The sequence below is a fragment of the Zalophus californianus genome, chromosome 4 (assembly GCF_009762305.2).
Source record: "Zalophus californianus isolate mZalCal1 chromosome 4, mZalCal1.pri.v2, whole genome shotgun sequence".
Taxonomy (NCBI): Eukaryota; Metazoa; Chordata; class Mammalia; order Carnivora; family Otariidae; genus Zalophus; species Zalophus californianus.
Window position 1 is genome coordinate 21,058,868 of NC_045598.1, and position 21,015 is coordinate 21,079,882.

The 21,015-nt window shown below is 46.9% G+C and overlaps 1 protein-coding gene across 4 annotated transcripts in view; it reads right to left on the minus strand.

Annotated features, from left to right (window-relative positions):
- PTAFR (platelet activating factor receptor) overlaps window positions 1–21,015 on the minus strand; it is a 36,503-nt gene that overhangs the window by 14,043 nt on the left and 1,445 nt on the right. The window contains exon 1 of one of the 4 annotated variants that reach the window (XM_027580424.2): window positions 14,778–14,886. The exons of 1 other annotated variant lie outside the window; for it this stretch is intronic. The gene's annotated coding sequence lies outside the window, so the exon portion shown is untranslated. Of the gene's footprint in view, window positions 1–11,036; window positions 11,120–13,993; window positions 14,026–14,777; window positions 14,887–21,015 lie in introns of those variants that run through there. 2 more of the 4 variants (XM_027580432.2, XM_027580416.2) reach the window with 2 other exon arrangements.

Here is a 21,015-nt window from a genome sequence, read left to right on the forward strand (position 1 = left end):
ACTCTTGTCAGGGAAAACAGACCAAAAAAGAGAGGTAAAAGAACACAATAGTTTCAAATTGTGATGAATTCAATAAAAGAAATAAAAATCGTGACATGACGGAGTTTGGGTAAGGGGCTGCTTTAAATAGAGTGACCAGGGAAGGCTTCTCAGAGGAGGTGACCTATTAACAAACCCAGAGGAAGATTTACCATGAGGCCAATGAAACATAAGTTTCAAGGCCCCTTCCTAGGTCTTGTATCTAATTGTGTATTTGCAATCTGGTCACTTTTCTTCACAAGGACCCCCCAAATTGTACAAGCTTTAGGGTCCTGCGAAAACCCCTATCTTCTCCTGGCTGAAATCTAAAAAGCAGGAAGGAACAAGTCAAGAGCAAATCTGGAAGAGTATTCTAGGCCAAGTGTCTCATGTGCAGTGGGATAAGTTCATCGTATCATAAGATAGGAACAAATGCATCCTGCTCAAGGAACCAGTAGATTCATGTGGTCCTAGGGGAGTGAGAAATGGGAAGAATTGGATGAGATTTGGGGGCAACCGACCCCAGATGGCTCCTAAGCCGTGGTGAGGAGGTGGAATTTTATTTTCTGAGCCCTGGAGAGCCGCTGGACCGTGTCAGGCAGGCGAGTAACATGATCGGACTCCCTGGCTGCTGGACAGGGAATAGATAGTAAGGGGACAAAGGGCAAAGCAGAGAACCCGTTCTGGAGGCAAGAAAGGGTGGTGACACGGACCACAAGGTGGCATTTCCAATTCCTCTCTCCATCTCCAGCACCTAGCACACGTGTGGCCAGAGCAGGAGCTTGGTAAGCATTTGTTGAGTCAACAGATGTCTGGCAACCAAAAATTTTGACCTTGTTGTGACCTCTTTGTGTGAGCTGCAGGAGGGCTGACCCAAGAAGAAGGGCAGACCCGAGGCCTGATCTACCCCGTGACAGAAGAGCACCAGGAGCTGCCTGCTCCCCAGAGCAGTCTCCCTATGAGACGGAGTGAGCCCTCTACAGCCTCACTGCTCAAATCGAGGTCCTCGAACCAGCAGCATCAGCTGAGTTTGTTAGAAATACGGACTCTCATACTCCACCCTGGACCTGCTGCATCAGAATCTGTATTTTCACAAGAGTCCCAGGTGATTTGTGGGTACACTGAAGTTTGAGAAGTACTGTGCTTCAGCACTCTCAGCCACATACTCGACTAGTCTACCACCTTCCATGGCTCCCCATTGCCCAGGATCAAATCCAAGCTCCTTTCACACCTCGTTTCCCTCCAGCCTCTTTTACTACACACCCTGTATTCCAGCCACACTGAACTTCCTGCTGCTTCTCTAAAAACTCTGTTTCTTCTCAAACCTCTGTGCTTTGCACATGCTGCTACCTCTCTGAGAGTGCCTTCTGCCTCTTGCTTTACCTAGCAAACTCACACTCTTCCTTTAAGACCCAAACTAAAGGGACACCTGGGCAGCTCAGTCGTTAAGTGTCTGCCTTTGGCTCAGGTCATGATCCCAGGGTCCTGGGATCCAGCCCCGCAACAGGCTCCTTGCTCAGCAGGGAGCCTGCTTCTCCCTGTTCGTGTGCTCTCTTTCTCTCTCTCTCTCTCTCTCTCTCTCAGTCTCAGACAAATAAATAAATAAAAATAAAAATCTTTAAAAAAAAAAGACCAATCTAAAGAATGCTTCCTGTAGGATGCCCTCCCTAATTGCCCCAGGCAGAATGAGTTGCCTTCTTCTCCGGGTCATCATGGTACTGGGCACATTCCTCAGTACAGCACCAGATACAATGTGTTGTAAGTATTGATTTCTATGGCCATTTCCTCACCAGCCTGGAGCTCCTAGAGGGCAGGGACTAGATCTTTTTCATTCTTTATCCCCAGTGTCAGACATTGAGCACTGAATGAATGAATGACCAAGCCCCTGATGACTATTTGGCAGAAACCGGTCTGAAGGAAACGTGTCCAGTCTCTCTGGGGGAAGCACAGTAGGAGGGGGAGAACAATCCCTTTCTAGAGTCAGAAAGACCTGGGTTCATACATGGCTCTGCCATTTACTTGCTGTGTGACCTTGGGCAAGTGACTTCACCTCTCTGAGCCTCAGTTTCGTCACCTGCAAAACTTTACAGTTCTAACAGTGGTTCCAAAAATAAGCACGCAAACTGGTCACAATGGCCAGGCCTCCCTCTCCCCATTAGCTCAGCCACATGAAGTCAGGGGAGGGGACTATGGTCACCACTGTCCCAGGGGCTCTAACCCACATACTGATTTCCCTGTCAGCTCCAGACAGGGCCTTAGGCAAATGCCAACAAATCTCTCAACAGGTCAGGAAGGGAATGAGCATTTGGAGGGAAAGAAGGCAGCAGCAGCTCAGACCAATCAATCTTACATAAGGGCACAGTTCCCTGATGCCTCAAGTCTGGGCAGCAGCCCAGGCCCAGCTCTCAACTAGGGGTAGGCAAGGGGAGCCATAAATATTCACGGAGACAGAAGAATTCTGCCATCTGGATATCCCATCCTCTACTGTGCATAGCATTCAGTCCCAACCCCCTACCATTCCCATACTGTCTGAGAACATCATGCCCCTAGCGAACCTGGGCTCCCATTCTCAGCTGAACAGTCAGAGCGGAGGGACCACCTGGATCTGGGCAGAAGGAAGTATGTGCCAGTTACTTCCCCAGTGTGCACTGTGGGTTGGAAAGTTGGGTTTACCAGTCAGCCCAGCTCCTAACATTTGTGGGGCCATTCGGGGTCAAAAGTACAAATGTCAGCACACCGGGGTGGCTCAGTTGCTTGAGCATCTGGCCCTTGATTTTGGCTCAGGTCATCATCCCTGGGTGGTGGGATTGTCCGGCCCCCAGCCTCTCCCCATCCCATAAGGCTGTGCACTCAGTGGGGAGTCTGCTTTTCTCCCTCTCCTTCTGCCCCTCTGCCCCCCCGACAAGAACGCTCTCTCTCTAATAAATACATTTTTTTAAAGTACAAATGTCTAGATATTTATAAGCTATAAATCACTCACATTCAAGTTCATGCAATCTCATGCACCAGCAGCTCCCTGCAGAGCTGCAAGTCTGGGGGTACAACCGTCGACGCAGCTCAGGCTAGGAGTGGGGTGTGGGAGGGACACAGGCTCCAAGTGGATATTTACACGTGGAGCCAAATATGCCTTGCCTTGTGTGTAGGGCATGACAGGAGGGGAGTCGCAGCCAGCCTACCTAATTTCAGGGTACTGGATTAAATATACAGACACTACATACCCATGAATACATTTCCTCAAGTCAGCCTGGTGAGGTGAGTTTTACATAATGCCCATTTTTCCAAAGAAGAAAGTGAGGCCAGAGAGGGAAACAGACTTGTCCAGTCACACAGCTAAGAAGTGGCAGATAGGATTTTGAACTCCAAGACCCATCCTATCTCCTAAGCCAAGCCAAGGCCTCTGCTAGAAGCAAACCACGCATTGGCCAACTTACCCCTCATAGACCTGTCCTGTGACTCAAGAACAGGAATGGGGCAAAGGGAGGGGAGGATCTGCTCTGCATCCATACCACTCCTACCAGGCAGCCCTGGAGCTGGAATCAAATTCTAGTTCAAACACTAAACTCACCCCATGACTCTGACTCTCTGTTTCCTCATTGGTAAAATAAAGATTTGAAAATGGGTCAAAGAGGGGCACCTGGGTGGCTCAGTCGGTTATGCATCTGCCTTCGGCTCAGGTCATGATCCCGGGGTCCTGGGATGGAGCCCCGAGTCGGGCTCCCTGCTCCACAGCGAGTCTGCTTCTCCCTCTGCCTCTCCTCCTGCTCGCACACTCTCTCTCTCTCTCAAATAAATAAATAAAATCTTAAAAGAATAAAAATAGGTCAAAGAGAAAAGGAAATTAAGAGTACAATCCCATTTATAATGGCATCAAAAAGGATAAAATACTGGGAATAAACTTAACCAAGGAGGCAAATGACTAAACTACAAAGTATTGCTGCAAGGAACTACAGAAGATACAAATAAATGGACAGACATCCTCATTCATGGACTAGAAGACTTAATACCGTTACAGTGTCCATACTTGTCAAAGCCATCTACAGATTCACGAAGCCATCTACAGATTCAAAGCCCCGTCAAAATCACAGTGGCATTTTTTGCAGAAACAGAAAACAAAATCCTAAAATTCAGACAGAATCTCATCTCAAAGGACGCCAAAGAGTCAAAACACTCTTGAGAAAGAAGAACAAAGCCGGAGGCCTCATACTTCGTGATTTCAAAAAGCATAACAAAGTACAATAATCAAAACAGCATGGTATCAACATAAAGAGCAATATATATATAGACCAGTGGAACAGAACAGAGAGGCCAGAAATAAACCTCCACACATATGGCCAAATGATCTTTGGCAAGGGTCCCAAGACTACGCAATGGGAAAAGGAGAGCCTCTCCAACAAGTGCCAAGGGGAAAACCGGAGATCCACATGCAAAAGAATGAAGATGGACCCTTCTCTTACACCATATACAAAAATGAACTCAAAACAGATTAAAGATCGAAACATAAGATCTGAAAATGTACAACTCCTACAAGGAAACATAGGGGGGGAAAGGTTCGTAACACTGGAATGGCAATAATTTCTCAGCTATGACAGCAGGAATGCAAGAAACAGAAGCAAAAATAAATGTATGGGGGGACATCAAACTTTAAAACATTTGTAGCAAAGGAAACAGACAATGAGGAAAAAGGCACCCTAGAGAATGGGAGAAAAAAGTTGCAAACTATATACTGGAGACAGGGTTAATATTCAGAATATATAAAGAACTCTTACAACACAATAACAACAATAACAAAATAATAATAACTGATTTTAACATGGGCAAAGGACGTCAATAGATTTCTCCAAAGGAGATAAGCAAATGGCAAACAAGCATGTGAAAAGATGTGCAACGCCACTCATCGTCAGGGGAATGCACATAAGCACCACAATGAAATAGCACCTCACACTCGGCAGCATGGCCGCTATCAGAAAGGCAGAAAATAACAAGTCCTAGTAAGGATGTGGAGAAATTGTAACCCTTGTGCACCGTTGGTGGAAATATAAAATGATACAGCCAGGATGAAAAACAGTAGAGTTTCCTCAGAAAATTAAAAATAGAACCACCACATGACCCAGAAATCTTACTTCTGGGTACACTTCCAAAAGAATTGAAAACAGGATCTTGAAGAATATTCGCACACCCATGTTTATAGCAGCACTATTCACAATACCAAGAGGTGGGAGCCACCCAAATGTCCACCAACAGATGGATGGGTAAACAACACATGGTATGTATGTAATACCAGAATACTATGCAGCCTTCAAAAGAAAGGAGGTCCTGTCACGTGCTACAGCATGGATGAACCTTGAAGATAATATTAAGTGAAATAAGCCAATTACCAAAAGGCAGATACTGAATGATTATATGAAGTATCTAAAGTCATCATTTATATGAAATATCTAAAGTCATCAAACTCAGAGAAACGCAAAGTAGAAGGGTGGTTGCCGGGGACTGGGGGAAGGAGAAATGGAATTGTTGTTCAGTGGGTATAGAGTTTCAGTCAGGCAAGATGGAAAAGTTCTAGAGACCTGCTGTACAGCAAAGTGCATACAGTTAACAATACTATAATGTGTACTGAAAAACTGTTACAAAGGGAAATTTATGGCACGTGTTTTTAGCACAATTAAAAAAATGTTTTCTTGGGGCACCTGGGTGGCTCAGTCAGTTGAGCGTCTACCTTCGGCCCAGGTCATGATCCTAAGGTCCTGGGATCGAGTCCCACATCTGGCTCCTTGCTCAGCAGGGAGCCTGCTTCTCCCTCTGCCTGCCGCTCCCTCTGCTTGTGCTCTCTCTCTCTCTCTGACAAATAAATAAATAAAATCCTTAAAAAAAATTCTTTTTTTCTTAATGGACCCAAGCAATGGTAGATTTGAAAGTACATTGTATATTCTTAACTTAGAATCATAGGGCTCAGCTTTAAGACCTACTGCTCTGCAACTTTAGTAAAACTGTTGACCCTCTCTGGGCCTCATCTGTAAAATGGGGACAATCACACCTGGAGTTTTTGTGAGCAGCCAGTGAGGTAAAGGATACAAAGTGTTTGGAAAGAACAGTGGTTAAGACCACAGACTCTGGTCAGACAAACCAGAATTCTGCCTCTATCCTGCCCTAGCTTGTGACCATTGCCAAGCACATTGCTCTCCGAGCCTCAGGTCCTTCCTCTGTGAATGGAGCTGGGGATGTTCCAAGCACATATATCCCCAGAGTGCCATGAATATTTGATGAATAATGTGTGTAAAGGGCTTAGCACAATTCAAGATATTCACAGTCAACAGCTCTACAAAACTGTATCTACAGGAAATCCAATTTTCTAATTAGATCAGATCAAATGTTCCTCAAAATAGCAGCACGGTCACTGCAACAGCTCACATGGAGTTCACGCCAGCCTGAAGCCACCTACATCAGGCTTCCAGATGTATCATTAACTCTGAAAGCTTCCAGGAAACAGTCACATCTTTTTATGGCAGCTAGTGACAGTTGGCAAAATGCCATCAGCTGATTCTTACCCAAGATAATTAATTTAACCTCCAATGGGCCTCTGTTTACTCCTCTGTAAAAATAAGAAGAAGAATACTTCATAGGGTTGTTGTAAGGATTAAATAGAAAATGCCTGATCCATAATCAAAGCTCAAGGAATGCTAGCTACCATTAGTCTGGCTTCTCAACCCAGACAGAGTTTTTGTTTTTTTTTTTTTAATATTTTATTTATTTATTTGAGAGAGAGAATGAGCTAGAGAGAGCATGAGAGGGGCGAGGGTCAGAAGGAGAAGCAGACTCCCCGCTGAGCAGGGAGCCCGAAGCAGGACTAGAATCCCGGAAATCCAAGATCATGACCTGAGCCTAAGGCAGTCGCCTAACCAACTGAGCCACCCAGGTACCCTCAACCCAGACAGAGCTAGAGATGCTGCCTGGGGTTTCCATAACACAACACATCGCACTGCATTATAATGGCTGTTGGTTTCTTTTTCCTTTGGGTTGGGAATTCCCTGGGTTCAAGGCTTCTGGCATTTCACCAGTATGTACACAAGCCTCCTCCACAGCAAACACGCAAGAAATATTTACTAGTAGGGGCATCTGGCTCAGTCAGCTAAGCGTCCAACTCTTGATTTTGGCTCAGGTCATGATCTCAGGGTCATGAGATCGAGCCCAGTATTGGGCTCTGTTCTGGGCATGGCGCCTGCTTGGAATTCTCTCTTCCCTACCCCCAACTCGTGGGTGTGTGTGTGCACACGCACACATGCTCGCTCTCTCTCTCTCAAAAAAAGAGACATTTACTAATAGATAAACACACACACAGTTACATTGTCCCTCATCCTCTACTTCCAAACCCTCACACACCAGCCTCAGTCACTCCCAGCCCTTAGATTTCCTGAGACCTCTCAAACACAACAGTTTAATCATTTCTCTTCTGTGAGTCCTACTTTTCTCATGTATAAAATGAGAATAATATCAACAATGACCTCATAGGATAGCCTGAGGTTGAAGGCAGGTAAACTTCTAAAGTGCCTGGCATATAGTAGATGCTCAGTCAATGAGTTACTCCTATTCTGACCTCCCCTGTTCCTTGGCATTTGGGCCCTGGCCTGACCATGCTGGCCAGACTCTTTAAAGATTCCTCTCACGGAGTGCTTTCACTACCGTTTCTCCAAAAAGCGGAGGGATTTGAGGGGGAAATTGAGGGAGCAAGTATCTTGACCTCTGGGGAATTCTGGGCTCCCCACAGTTTCGAAGACAAGGAGTCCAGCACCGTGCCGGGCACATTTCTGGGTGGAGAAATGGAATTCCTTGTCTCTGAGAGGTCAGGGACAAGGTCTAGGGCTCTTGAGGTGGGAGTGGCCTGGGTACCAGATTTTCCCAATCTCCCTTCTCACAAAGGGCCCTTCCCTGACCCCAGGGAATATATATTGCCCTGGTGAGACTCAGTCTGGGCTCAGCTGGTCTAGGACATCCCTGTGGAGGTGGGGGACCCCGAACCTGGCCTGGGTCTTTCCTTCTGGCTCCCAAATACCCAGATGGTATCTGTGGGTCTCCTCCCCCTCCCTCCTCCTTCTGGGAAGTAGGCCAGGGCCAGGGGAGGGAGTGGAGAGGCATGTCTTCCTGTGGGATTCTTAGTACTGGGCTTACCCCTACATTATACCAGGAATCACACCAAAGGACCACGCCTTCCAGCCTGGGAACTCCTGCGTCCGTCCTGCTGGTGCCCTTGTGGGTACCCGGGGCCCAGCCCAAGGGAAAACATAGGGTACAGGGCCTAGACCTTGGGGTCCCACAGACCAGGATCCACACGGGGCTCTGCTCTTCCCTGGCTGCTCTTTGGCTCTCAGCGGCTCCCTTTCCTCATTTGCAGAATGGGGATAATAAATCTTCCTCAGCAGGTAGTTGTAAAAGCAGAATGAAGCAGTCAATCCAAATGGTTATTGCTCGGTAACTGTGAGCAACTCCCCAACCCTGAGAAAACATTTGTTGAAGGAATGGATGAGTGAACCAATCAGCCGCGCACCAAACCCGCCGCCACCAGCGACAGCTGAAGAGAAATCACAGGACTTGAGATCAGAGCATCAGGATTCTGGGTCTTAGCCACGCCCCCCACCACCTTGAGTGAGTGAGCTCTGAGACTTGTGATCTGCATCTGAAAAATCCGCAGGGTGGGGCGGGGGGGGGCGGGGAGGGGCAACCTCAAGAACTCGAGCATTGTTGTAAAAGAAAGTAAGATGGTAGGAGTGATAAGGGGTTTGTCTTATCAACAGTACAGCACTTGGTAAACTGAAATGGACTTTATAAACTATAAAGGGGCCTGCACAAATGTTTGACATGCTTCTCCCATCAGCCAGCTGAGCTCAGCATCAAACCCAGGCCCTAAGGGTCCCCCTCCTACAGAACTAAGGGGGTGGGGAGGGACTGCTGAGCAGTGGTCCTCCCCCCACATATTCTCTCTCTCTCTCTCTCTCTCTCTCTCACACACACACACACAAACACACAGAGTCTGGCTTTGGATCCTCCTTGGCTGAAGACACAAGGGAAGAAAGGTACACCAACCTCTCAGCTGGTTTGGTTGATGATTCTGCTTCTGGGAACTGCTGGGCTGTACCAGACCCTCCTGCACGTTGGTCATGTTCCAGGCACATGTGACTACAGCCAGGGCCAACGCCCCAGTACAGCCCACACCATCACAGACACACATACACGTGCAAAGATACAGCAGAGGCTCCTCTCCCCACCCACCCTGCTGCCAAGGAACCCAATGGGGGCCGGTCAGAGAGGTGGCTGTGCTGGGGGCCCAGCATTTGTCCTTCCGGGAATGGGCTCCACGCCCTACCCAGACACACTCCCCCAGGACCAGTCAGGGAGTGCTCCCACACTGCAGCTCAGCTGTGCCTCCTCCTGGGCCAACCCTCATGGGGGGGGGGGGGGCTGCCACTGACAAAGAGGAGCACCCCCCTCTCCTCAACGAGGCCTTGTTCATGGGCCTAGGGTGGGGAGGAGGGGTCCCTTTGTAAAGGTCTCCCTGTAAAAGGACAAACAGACAGGACCCCAGCGTCTCATCACACCCCCACCCACCCCAATACCAACCAGGAGCAGGAACTCAGTCCTGGAGGCTGATTTTGTCATTAACGCCATAGACTATAACTCCTTACCCAAACCTTCATTGGACAGATGGAAAAACTGAGGCCCAGAGAAGAGAAGAGATTTGCCCATGGTGACAACAGGATCGGGAGCAGAACTGGGACCAGATGCTGGGCCTCTGGCTTGCTGTCCATTCTCTTTTAAGTACAGCATATTACTTTATCATCCATCTGTTCAATTCATATTCTAAGATTATACTGCTCACCAAACACTGTGCTAAGGGTAGGATAAAACAATGAACAAAACAAACTCCCCCCTGTAAGGCATTTACAGTAAGGATTGCAGTGTCAATATTAGTAGTAACACATTGGGCAGCAACTCACCATTGACAAAACTTTTTCCCACCTGGCCTCTTACTTCATCCTCCCGCACAAACCCAAAAGTCAGGACTTTAAACCTAATCTACAGAAGAGGAAAGTGAGGCTCCTGAGTTGCCAACGTCCCAGCCTATAAACTAGAGCTAAAGTCAAAATCCTGCCAATCCTGAGGTGCCCACCTCAGACTCAGGGCCATTTCCTCATGTCCAGAGCAGACTTCCTTCTTTGGCTGGGTTGTCAGTACCTAAAGGTAGGAACATCTCTTTCTTTTGTTTCCATAGCTCCTACACACACACACACACACACCCACACACTCCAGGTACCTGGAACACAGCTGCCAGTTCAAACAGATCTAAATCAGAGTTGCCTAAATGCTTACGGAGAGACTCTGCTGGCTCCCTCATTCTCCACAGAAGAGCAAGTGTCTGCACAGCGACCCTGGTTCAGCTGGCCCACCTGGGACCTCCTACCAGCAAAGGACAAGGGGAGACCAGCCTGTGCCCTGTCCCTCCCACCTGGGACCTGTTAGGGGAAACCCGTTGCGGGCCAGGTCCTTTGTACCAATAACCTGGTTATCTTCATCATCCCCCAGGAACACCCAGCATCTCATGAGTTCCTCAGTACCCAGCCCTGTACCAGACCCAGAGCTTCTCCCGACAGCCCTGCTGGAGAGGCGGGATTAGCCCCACTCGACAGTGCAGGAAATTTAGCTGCAGAGCGGGAGCATAACTTGGCCAAGACACCATAGGCAGCCAGTCCAGCAGAGGGCATTCAGCTCCTGACCTCTAGCTAGCCCCCTCTCATCACCGTCGTCAGCTCCCAGGGAGATAGATCTCAGGGCTCACTTTCAGCTCGGCCCGGGCCTCAGACAACCAAAGTGGGGAGCTGCATTTCCTGGCAAGTTGGGTCACGAGGAATCCTTTCTAAACACCGGGCCTGAGGAAGATGCCAAAACGGTCCCTTCAGACTTTGGTCTCCTGAGGACCTTGTCACACGTCTCCCCTTGCCCAGCCAGCACCGGGGGCCCCCCCACCCCCTTACCTGAATCAGGGAAGGCTGAGCGGGCTGAGTGGCTGCAGCAGCAGGATCTGAGTGTCTCTCTGTCTGCAGACACTGTGCTATCTGGAAATTGCAGAAGTGAGGAAACAGAGTGCACCACTGCCAAGTCACCCCCAGGGCGGAAATGCTGTGACCCTGGGGCTCCTCCAACGGGTGGCACAAAAACCTCCAAGCTCGGTGGCTGGGCCCTGACCACTGCTCAGAGGGTTCTCCCGGAGCCAGGGGCAGGCTGGGGCGTGGGCAGGGACCAGCGAGTCGGGGAGCTGGGGTACAAGAGACAGAGCAGAAAGGGAAAGGGTGCACTCCAGGAGAGAGAGACTGAGCACGAGAGCCAGGAAGAGAGAAGAGGGATGAGGGACTGAGAAAACCAGAATAGGGGGGTGGGGGGCACGGGGGGGGGGGACAGTCAGGAAACAGTGAGAGATGGACGGAGAAAGGCACACGGAGAAAGACAGATGTAAAGACAGACAGAGAGCATGAGAGGAATGAGGAGACAGGAGGCCCAGACACCAAGGAAATTAGAAGAGAACGCCATGAGGTGGTGAGTGTGCGCCTGGTGTGCGTGTCTGTGTAGGGGCATGAGAGAAAAAATGAAAGAAAGGGACACAGAGAGGAGAGAGAGGGGAGGGAGAGACAGCGAGAGCATGAAAAGGATGAGAAGAAGGGGCGCCTGCGTGGCTCAGTGGGTGAAGCGTGGGCCTTCGGCTCAGATCACGGTCCCAGGGTCCTGGGATCGAGCCCCGCGTCGGGCTCCCTGCTCAGTGCGGAGCCTGCTTCTCCCTCTGCCTCCCCCCACTTGTGCTCATGCTCTCTCTCTCTTTCTCTCTCAAATAAATAAATAAAATCTTAAAAAAAGAAAAGGATGAGGGGCGCCTGGGTGGCTCAGTCGTTAAGCGTCTGCCGTCGGCTCAGGTCACGGTCCCGGGGTCCTGGGATCGAGCCCCGCCTCGGGCTCCCTGCTCCGCGGGAAGCCCGCTTCTCCCTCTCCCACTCCCCCTGCTTGTGTTCCCTCTCTCGCTGTGTCTCTGTCAAATAAATAAAATCTTTAAAAAAATAAACAAATAAAGTTAAACTGCTTTAAAAAAGAAAGAAAGAAAGAAAAAGATGAGGAGGAGCTCAGAAGAGCCGCTGTGGTCAGCGAGGTGACTGGGCCGGGCAGCCCTGGTCACCCGGAAGCACGGAGCCCGGGTGGGAGAGCCCACGCGGGAGCGCGGGGCGTGCGAGTCCGCCGGAATGGTAGGTGTGGGCAACCGACGGGGGGAACGCAGGTGGGTTTGTGAATGTGAGTGAGTGCGTGTGCGAGAAAGTCAGTTGGCGGGAGGCTTTGCGTGTACCTAAGCGACCGACGGGCCAGGCCTCCCTGCCTCAGCTTCCAGTCATTCCACGAGGAAACATTTATTAAGCACCACCAGGCACCAAGCACTGTAGTCAACACTGCCTACGAAAGCAAGGTGTCCACATATCAGCCAGTCCGACACCCTTCTACACAGAGAGGGGAGCGGGTCTAGCAGGTCCCAACGCCAGGTACGAAGCAGAGCCAGGAGTAGAGGCTCCTGACCACCCCCACCCCCACCCCTTCAGGGTCCAGCCTCAGCTCTGCCCTGCTTGTCTGGGCTAACCTTCTCCTGCTGAATGGGACCCCACTCCTGACAAAAATGGATCTCAAAGGGAAAATCAGTTTTGTTTTTTTTTTTTTAAAGTAGGCTCCATATCCAGCATGGAGCCCAACACGGGGCTTGAACTCACAACTCTGAGATCAAGACCTGAGCTGAGAGCAAGAGTTAGGTGTCCACCTAACTGACCGAGCCACGCAGGCATCCCCAAATCACTTTTAACATGTGCCTCAGCCCTGAAGAGCTAGGGCCAACATTCTGCCCCTGCCCCAGCTCCACCCCCATCACACACAGGCAGACATGTTCGAACCTCTTAGATGTATAACCCTTGCATGGCCACATACACTCAATGCACAGTATCATGCAAACACACCCACTCACAATCACATCCCTCCACTCACATGTACACTCACACACTCAAGTGCCCAAATCTGTCACCCCTTACTCACATCCGCCCAGTCACCTCCTTCCTCCTGCCCATTCACTCACACTTTTCCACACTCACACACCACACCGCACACACTCTCCTCACATCCCAACATGCAGCCCAGGCCTCCTGTGACGGACTTCGAAGAGGCCTGGTTTGGTCATCCCTCCCCAGCTCCCTTAGAGGCATCTTGAGCCTTGAGTGCCCTGAGACACAAGAGAACATGGTCTATTGACCTCCAACTGAAAAGCCAAGGCCCTAGGTCTGTTCCCCAACTCGGATCCTCTTTCCCCAAATTGGCTTCACCTTCTCAGCCACCCTCCAGGCACCACACTCTATGAGAGGCATCAGCCTGGAGGGACCCCCGGGATCCACCAGTCCTCATTTGACCACAGACGCCAAGGACACTTGTCTCAAACCCAGGACTATTGCGCTCAGTAGTCCTTTACACATGTTCTTGGAGTAGGGGTGTTTCGGTACCCCTTTTGAGATGATCAACAAGCAAGGGAGTTAGGCAGAGATTATCAACATTTTACTCCTCCTTTCTGTCACACCACATCCATTCTGTTAGCCAATTCGGTCAGTTCTACTCTAAATATATATCTAAATCCGTGTCTAATCAAGCTTTGAGGGAAACTAGGTATGGGTACTTGGGACCTCTGTGTACTATCTTTTTTTTTTCTTTTAAGTAATCTCTACATCCAACGTGGGCCTCGAACTCACAACCCCAAGATCAAGAGTCAGGCACCCCTTCAGTGTGCCGTCTTTGCAACTTCCCATGAATCTATGATTATTTCAGAATAAAGGACTAAAAAATAACTAAAAATTCACACCCACACAAGAACACAGTGGAAAGGGACTCAAGAAGAATGAGTACAAGGAATAATAAAAGTGCTAACCATAATAGGGGCACCTGGGTGGCTCAGTCGTTAAGCGTCTGACTTCGGTTCAGGTCATGGTCCCAGGGTCCTGGGATCGAGCCCCGCATCGAGCCCACATCGAGCCCCACATCAAGCCGCACGTCGAGCCCTGCATCGGGCTCCCTGCTCCACACCCAAATCACACCATGACCTATGAAACAGTATTGCCAAGGAAATAGAATCAACAAGTTCAACCACCAGTTTACAGGAAATATAGCAGAGGAGTAGATCATAGGGATACACTCAGCAGATTCAGCCAAGAGAAAATGCACAAGACAAACAATCTGGTTTCTTCAACAAATAAATTTTAAGGGAGAAGAAGGATGATGGAAAAACCTATGGATCAAACGAGAATTAAGAGATAGAGCAACCAGTTGCTACATATGAGCCTCTTTTAGATCTTGATGCAAACAAACTGTAAAAGAGAGAGAGGGACAAAGCGAGAAAGAGAGGAAGGAAGGAAGGAAGGAAGGAAGGAAGAAAAGAAAGAGAGAGAGAGAGGGACAAAGGAAGAAAGAAAGAAAGAAAGAAAGAAAGAAAGAAAGAAAGAAAGAAAGAAAGAAAGAAAGAGAAAGAAAAAGAAAAAAAATTGTGAGACAATCAGAAATTTCAACACTTATCAGATACTCAATTATATTAAGGAATTAATGTTAATTGCTCACAGTTATCTTAAAAAGAATTCTTATCTTTTAGAGACACATACAAAATATTTACAGATAAAATTACATATTTGGGATTTGCTTCAAAATAATACGGGACATACCTCAGTGGAAAAATGTGTTGATAATTGTTGAGGCTGGCTGGTGGTCCATGGGATCCATTATACCAGTAAGTGTTTTCAATCTTTTATAAGGGGGGCATTGTTGTTTGTCTTAGAGCGATCCAGCTGTTGTTTAGATTTTAGAGATCAGAACAACAGTGAAAAAGAAAACTGTCCCAGTGTTCTATAATGGATAGTTGTGTCTTGGGAAGTAATTTTTCCACGATGGCATCTTATTAGGGTGTCAGGTGCTGGATCTTACACAATGTAGATGGAAGGGAAAATGATGTAACCTGGAAAACTCTGTTAAGTGACAGAGAAGAACAAGAACAATAAAGATGCTGACATCAACGATGCACATAAAGAACTGAAATAAATTTGTTTCATGAGATTTGAGAGTGTAAAAAACAAAATATATAAAATAATTAATTACTGCCCAAAATATTTAAGTATGTAACCAAAGGGATAAATTAAATACTGCAAGTAGGCATTTGACTATATCAGTTGTTCTTAATGGGGGCTACGTAGCCCTCCAGGTATGATGTATGCCAGTATCTGAACACATTTTGGTTGTCTCCACTGGCAGGGGAGGGAGGGACAGGGGTCCTGCTGGCATCTAGGGGTTAGAGACCAGCAATGCAGCTAAACATCCTACAACGCACAGAACAGTCCCTACAACAAAAATTTATTCAAAATGTTGTGTGCTGAGGTTATGAAACTCTGGACTAGTTCATCTACATTCCTAAGAGTATAAATATTCAAGTTGGCATAAAAAATCTTTTGGGGTTCTTATCAGGAAGTTTAGGGGATTGCTTGTTTAAGGAGTTGCCTTATGTTTGGGTTTATTTTAATTTTTTAAAATGTAATCTCTGGGCCCAACGTGGGGGCTTGAATTCATGATTCCAAGATCAAGAGTTGCACATGGGTTCACAGAATATTTTAAAGTTTCCTTCATCAAATAAATTTATTTTTAATTGCAGGGTGCCTGGGTGGCTCAGTCGTTAAGCGTCTGTCTTCGGCTCCAGTCATGATCCCAGGGTCCTGAGATCGAGCCCCGCATCGGGCTCCCTGCTCCGCAGGAAGCCTGCTTCTCCCTCTCCTACTCCCCCTGCTTGTGTTCCCTCTCTTGCTGTGTCTCTCTCTGTCAAATAAATAAATAAATCTTTTTTTAAAATTTAAATTTAAATTTTAATTGTAATTAAATAAATAAATTTACTTTAAATTTTAAATGACTGATCAATTGATAGATCCAAAACCTTAGCACTTTGCACCATCCCCACTGCTATGGCCCTGGTCCAAGCCACCATCTTCCCTCACCGAGATGTGGCCCCTCACTAGTCTCCCTTCCATCCTTGCACCCCCTTTAAGCCTGTTCTCAACACAGCAGTGCAGTAGAGCCTATTAAACATCAGTCAGATCGCATCACTCCTCTACTCAAAACTCCCTAGTGGCTTCCGTCACACTTAGAAAAAAAGCCAGCACCCTGGGGTGCCTGGGTGACTCAGTCAGTTGAGTGTCTTGCCTTCAGCTCAGGTCATGATCCCAGGGTGCTGGGATCGAGTCCCAAGTCAGGGTCCCTGCTCAGTGGGGCATCTGCTTCTCCCTCTGCCCCTCCCCCTGCTTGTACTCTCTCTCTCTCTCTCACTCTCTCTCTCTCTCTCTCTCTCAAATAAATAAAATCTTAGAAAGAGAGAGAGAGAAAGGAAAGAAAGAAAGAAAGAAAGAAAAAGAAAGAAAGAAAGAAAGAAAGAAAGAAAGAAAGAAAGAAAGAAAGAAAGAAAGAAAGCCAACATCCTTTAAAATGCCCACAAGGCCCTGTAAGACTTGACCTCAGCTCCTACTTCTTTTCCCCACCTTTTAGTCACACTGACCCTCCTCCTCTGCCTCAACACATTGGGCATGCTCCTGCCTCGAGCTTTTGCACCTGCTGTGCTCTCTGCCTGGAACATTCTTCCCCAGACACTCAGAGTTACTCAAATGCCACTTCCTCAGTGAGGACTTTCCCAATAACCCTAATAAATTGCAGCCATCCCCCAGCATGCTCTAGGCCCCTACCTTGCTTTATTTTTCTCCACAGCACTTACTGAACACACCATACCATATATTTTAGTTATTCACTTTGCTCGTTATCTGTCTTCCAACTAAATTGTAAGTTCCTTGAGAGCGGGAATTTATTTGTTTGTTTATTACTGTATCCCATTATCTTAGAACACTGCCTGGCACATTGCAAGTGTTCCTCGATAAAGCTTATTGGATGAATGAATGAGGTTAGAGAGACGAAGTGACCTATCCAAGGTATCATGGCTCGTCGGCGGCAGAGCTGGAATTAGGATCCAGATTCACTAAATGCTAGTTCAGTCCTGCACAGCTGTCTTAAAGGTTTTGTTAGCTTCTTTCGGCTCTCTCAATCTGTCCTTCCCGCAGAGTGACGCAGACACCTCGCTTCTGTGAGCAGTCTTTTCCTCATCTGTAATGGAGGCTAATGTGGGAGGAAGAATCTCACGGGGAAGAGGGCATGGGTGTTAGAATGAGGGACACGAGCGTTCACAACTTGACTGCCATCAGCTCTCTGTGCGAACTTGGAAAAACCAAGTTATCTCTTCAAGCTTCAGTTTCCTCAGCTGCAAGCTGGGAATAATGAGTATCTCACTCTGTTGTGAAGAATATGAAATTTTTTAAAAAGGTTATGAAGATTGAAAGCACAGGCAAAACTATCATTTTCACAGGCAGTGTGATTGTTTGCATGGACAAATTATTAGAACCAACAAAAACCATCCACAAGATTTCTGAACATAAAATCAATATATAAAAATCAATCATGTTCTTATAAATAAACAATAAACATAAAACATCATTTTTTTAAGTAGGCTCCACACCCAGCATGGAGCCCAATGTGGGGCTTGAACTCACAACCCTGAGATCACGACCTGAGCTGAGATCAAGAGTCAGACACTCAACTGACTGAGCCACCCAAGTGCCCCCATAAAATGTCATTTTTAAGAAAACACAATTTATATTAGCAAGAAACGTATCTTGGCAATTCTTTGCTTTTGGCCAAAGATGTGCAAAATCTTGATGGAGGAAATTATAAAATCATTGAAAAGTAAGTAAAGAAGAAGTAGTTGAACAGATAGATGTAACATATTCATGCCTGGGACTGCCAATATCATAAAGATGTAAGTTCTCAATTTAATCTATAAATTCAGTGCCAGTCCAATCAAAATCTCAATAGGTGTTAATTGACTAGATGGCAAGGATCCTTTCACAATGTATCCATATATCAAATCACTATGATGTACACTTTATTTTTTTTTTTAAAGATTTTATTTATTTATTTGAGAGAGAGAGGGAGAATGAGAGAGAGCACGAGAGGGAAGAGGGTCAGAGGGAGAAGCAGACTCCCCGCCGAGCAGGGAGCCCGATGCGGGACTCGATCCCAGGACTCCAGGATCATGACCTGAGCCGAAAGCAGTTGCTTAACCAACTGAGCCACCCAGGCGCCCTACACTTTATTTTTTTTAAGATTTTATTTATTTATTCGAGAGAGAGAGAGAGAGGCGGGAGGAGCAGAGGGAGAGGGAGAGACTCCCTGCTGAGTGTGGAGCCCGACACAGGACTTGATCCCACGACCCTGAGATCATGGCCTGAGCCAAAACCAAGAGTTGTACGCTTAACCGACTGAGCCACCCAGGCGCCTCTCCATGATGTACACCTTAAATATCTTATAATTGTATTTGTCAGTTATGTCTCACTAGAGCTGGAGGAAGAAAAAAAGAAATAGCATATGTAAAACACTTGGAAAAAAAATCCCAATAGAGTTCTTAAGAAACGTTACAACTGATTCTAAAATTCCAAATGGAAAAGACTCAAAACTAGCTAAGAAACGTTTGAAGAACAAGAACATATGAACAATAGGGACAAATGATAAGACTTTCCCTATCATAACAAGTCTTATTATAAAGTTACAGTATTATGACAGGCTGGTATTAACAGAGGGATAAACAATAATCCGAGGAAACAGAATAGAGATCCCAGAAAGAGCACACATATGGAAACTTGATTCATATGACAGAGTTACCATTACGGATCAATAAAAGAAGAGTAGATATTGGTGTAAATCATTGGCTATTCATTAGGGGGAAAATAATAATAAAATTAGGTCACCAACTTACACTATGTCCAGAATTAAATTCTAACTGGCATAAAGACCTAACTATGAAAAGCAAAATACAAAGAGTTTTGGAAGAAAATAGAGGACAATATCTTTATGATATAAGGGCAGGGGAAATTTTCTAAAATTAAGACATAGAAATTATAAATAACAAAGAAAAGTGGGATAAATCTGACCACATAAGGTTTAAAACTGTGTACATCAAAAGATGTGATAAAAAGAGGAAGAGACAAGTCACAGACCAGGAGAAAATATCTGCAACCCCTATACCAAAGAATTTGCAAACATAACATATTTCTTTAAGATTTTACTTATTTACTTGAGAGAGAGAGAGAGAGAGAGCATGAGAGGGGGAGGGTCAGAGGGAGAAGCAGACTCCCCGCTGAGTGGAGAGCCCAATGTGGGGCTCAATCCTGGGCTCCCGGGATTATAACCTGAGCCAAAGGCAGACACTTAACTGTCTGAGCCACCCAGGCGCCCCTTCAAGCATAATATAATATAAATTCCTTCAAGTCAATAACTTACAGATAAGACCAATAGAAAAATGGGTCAAATGGGTGACTGGGTGGCTCAGTCGTTAAGGGTCTGCCTTTGGCTCAGGTCATAATCCCAGGGTCCTGGGATCGAGCCCCACATCGGGGCTCCCTGCTCCGCGGGAAGCCTGCTTCTCCCTCTCCCCTCCCCCTGCTTGTGTTCCCTCTCTCGCTGTGTCTCTGTCAAATAAATAAAATCTTTAAAAAAAAAAGAAAAAGAAAAGAAAAATGGGTCAAGAAAGGAGTAGGCAATTCACAGAAGAAAAAGCCTAAATGGCTAAGAAACATAAAAATCTGATCAATGTTTCGGGAAATCAGGAGTTCAAACTAAAACAACCAACCACCAAATTGGAAAAAATTAAAGTCTGGCAATTCCAAGTATTGGGGAAGATGTAGAACAATGGAAATTGTTATCACACTACTAAAAAGATAATACAAATGGCACCACCATTTTGGAAATTAATTTCATAATAAAATTGAAAATGTGCACATCCTTCCTAGGTACACACCAGAAATATTAATATTTCCTTGGATACAAGGAAACATACATTTGTATGTTTCTGCAATGTAATCCTATGCATATGTTGAAACAAACAGAGCCACATGTAATAACATGAACAATAAACATAATGCTCAATGAAGAAAGTAAGTTGCAGAGGGATAAACACAGCATGATACTATTTCTTAAAACTTTACTACTGTCGGTGCACACAATACATATGCATCGATACAGAAAAACAAATTCAGGATATGATTAGCTCTGGGAAGAGAGGGAGGGGGCAGGACTGGTGAGGTACACAGGAGGCTTCTGTTACACCTGTAGGTTCTGTTTAATCGGTGGTGGGTACACAGGCATTTGTCATACGTATATATACAAGTCAAGAGACATACCACATCATAAATCAAGATTTACTGGAAAGTTACAGTCATTAAGTCATAGTATTAGCACAAGGATAGATGGTGCAAACGAACAGGCTAGAGCAGGAGCCACTGGAGGAGAGGGGATTACCACAAAACCAGAGGCCCTTGAGAGCCAAAAAGTAACTTGGGCAGTAGGTTCTTTCCAAGACCCCTCTCTGAGATGCCAGCCCCAATGCCTGGCAGCCCGGAACCTTCTCTTCCTCCTTACCACAACCTCAGTTTCCCTCTCTGACCCTCTCTGGCTCGTGCGCTCTCTCTCTCTCTCTCTCTCTTACTCATCCTCCCTCAGATTTTGGGAGTTTGAGTCCCCACTCTGCCACTCAGCAGCCACGTCACCTGAGCCTCGGACTCTTCATCTGTAGAGGAAGGACAGGACCACCAACCTCACAACGAGATTAGGTCTGTTAGAGGACAGTGCCTCGCAGCTCGTCCCCATTCTCCTCTCTCCTCTTCCTCCTCTCCCACACCCTCTCCCTCCCCTGGTCGGACTGAGTCCCCACCTGCTCCCTCTCCAGCCTGGGCCCACCTGCAACAGCACACCTGCTCCCCTCCCCCAGCTTGTAAGAGGGCCACCTCATCGTGCACAGAAGGAAGCCTCGGGGATGTGGCCAGGGCT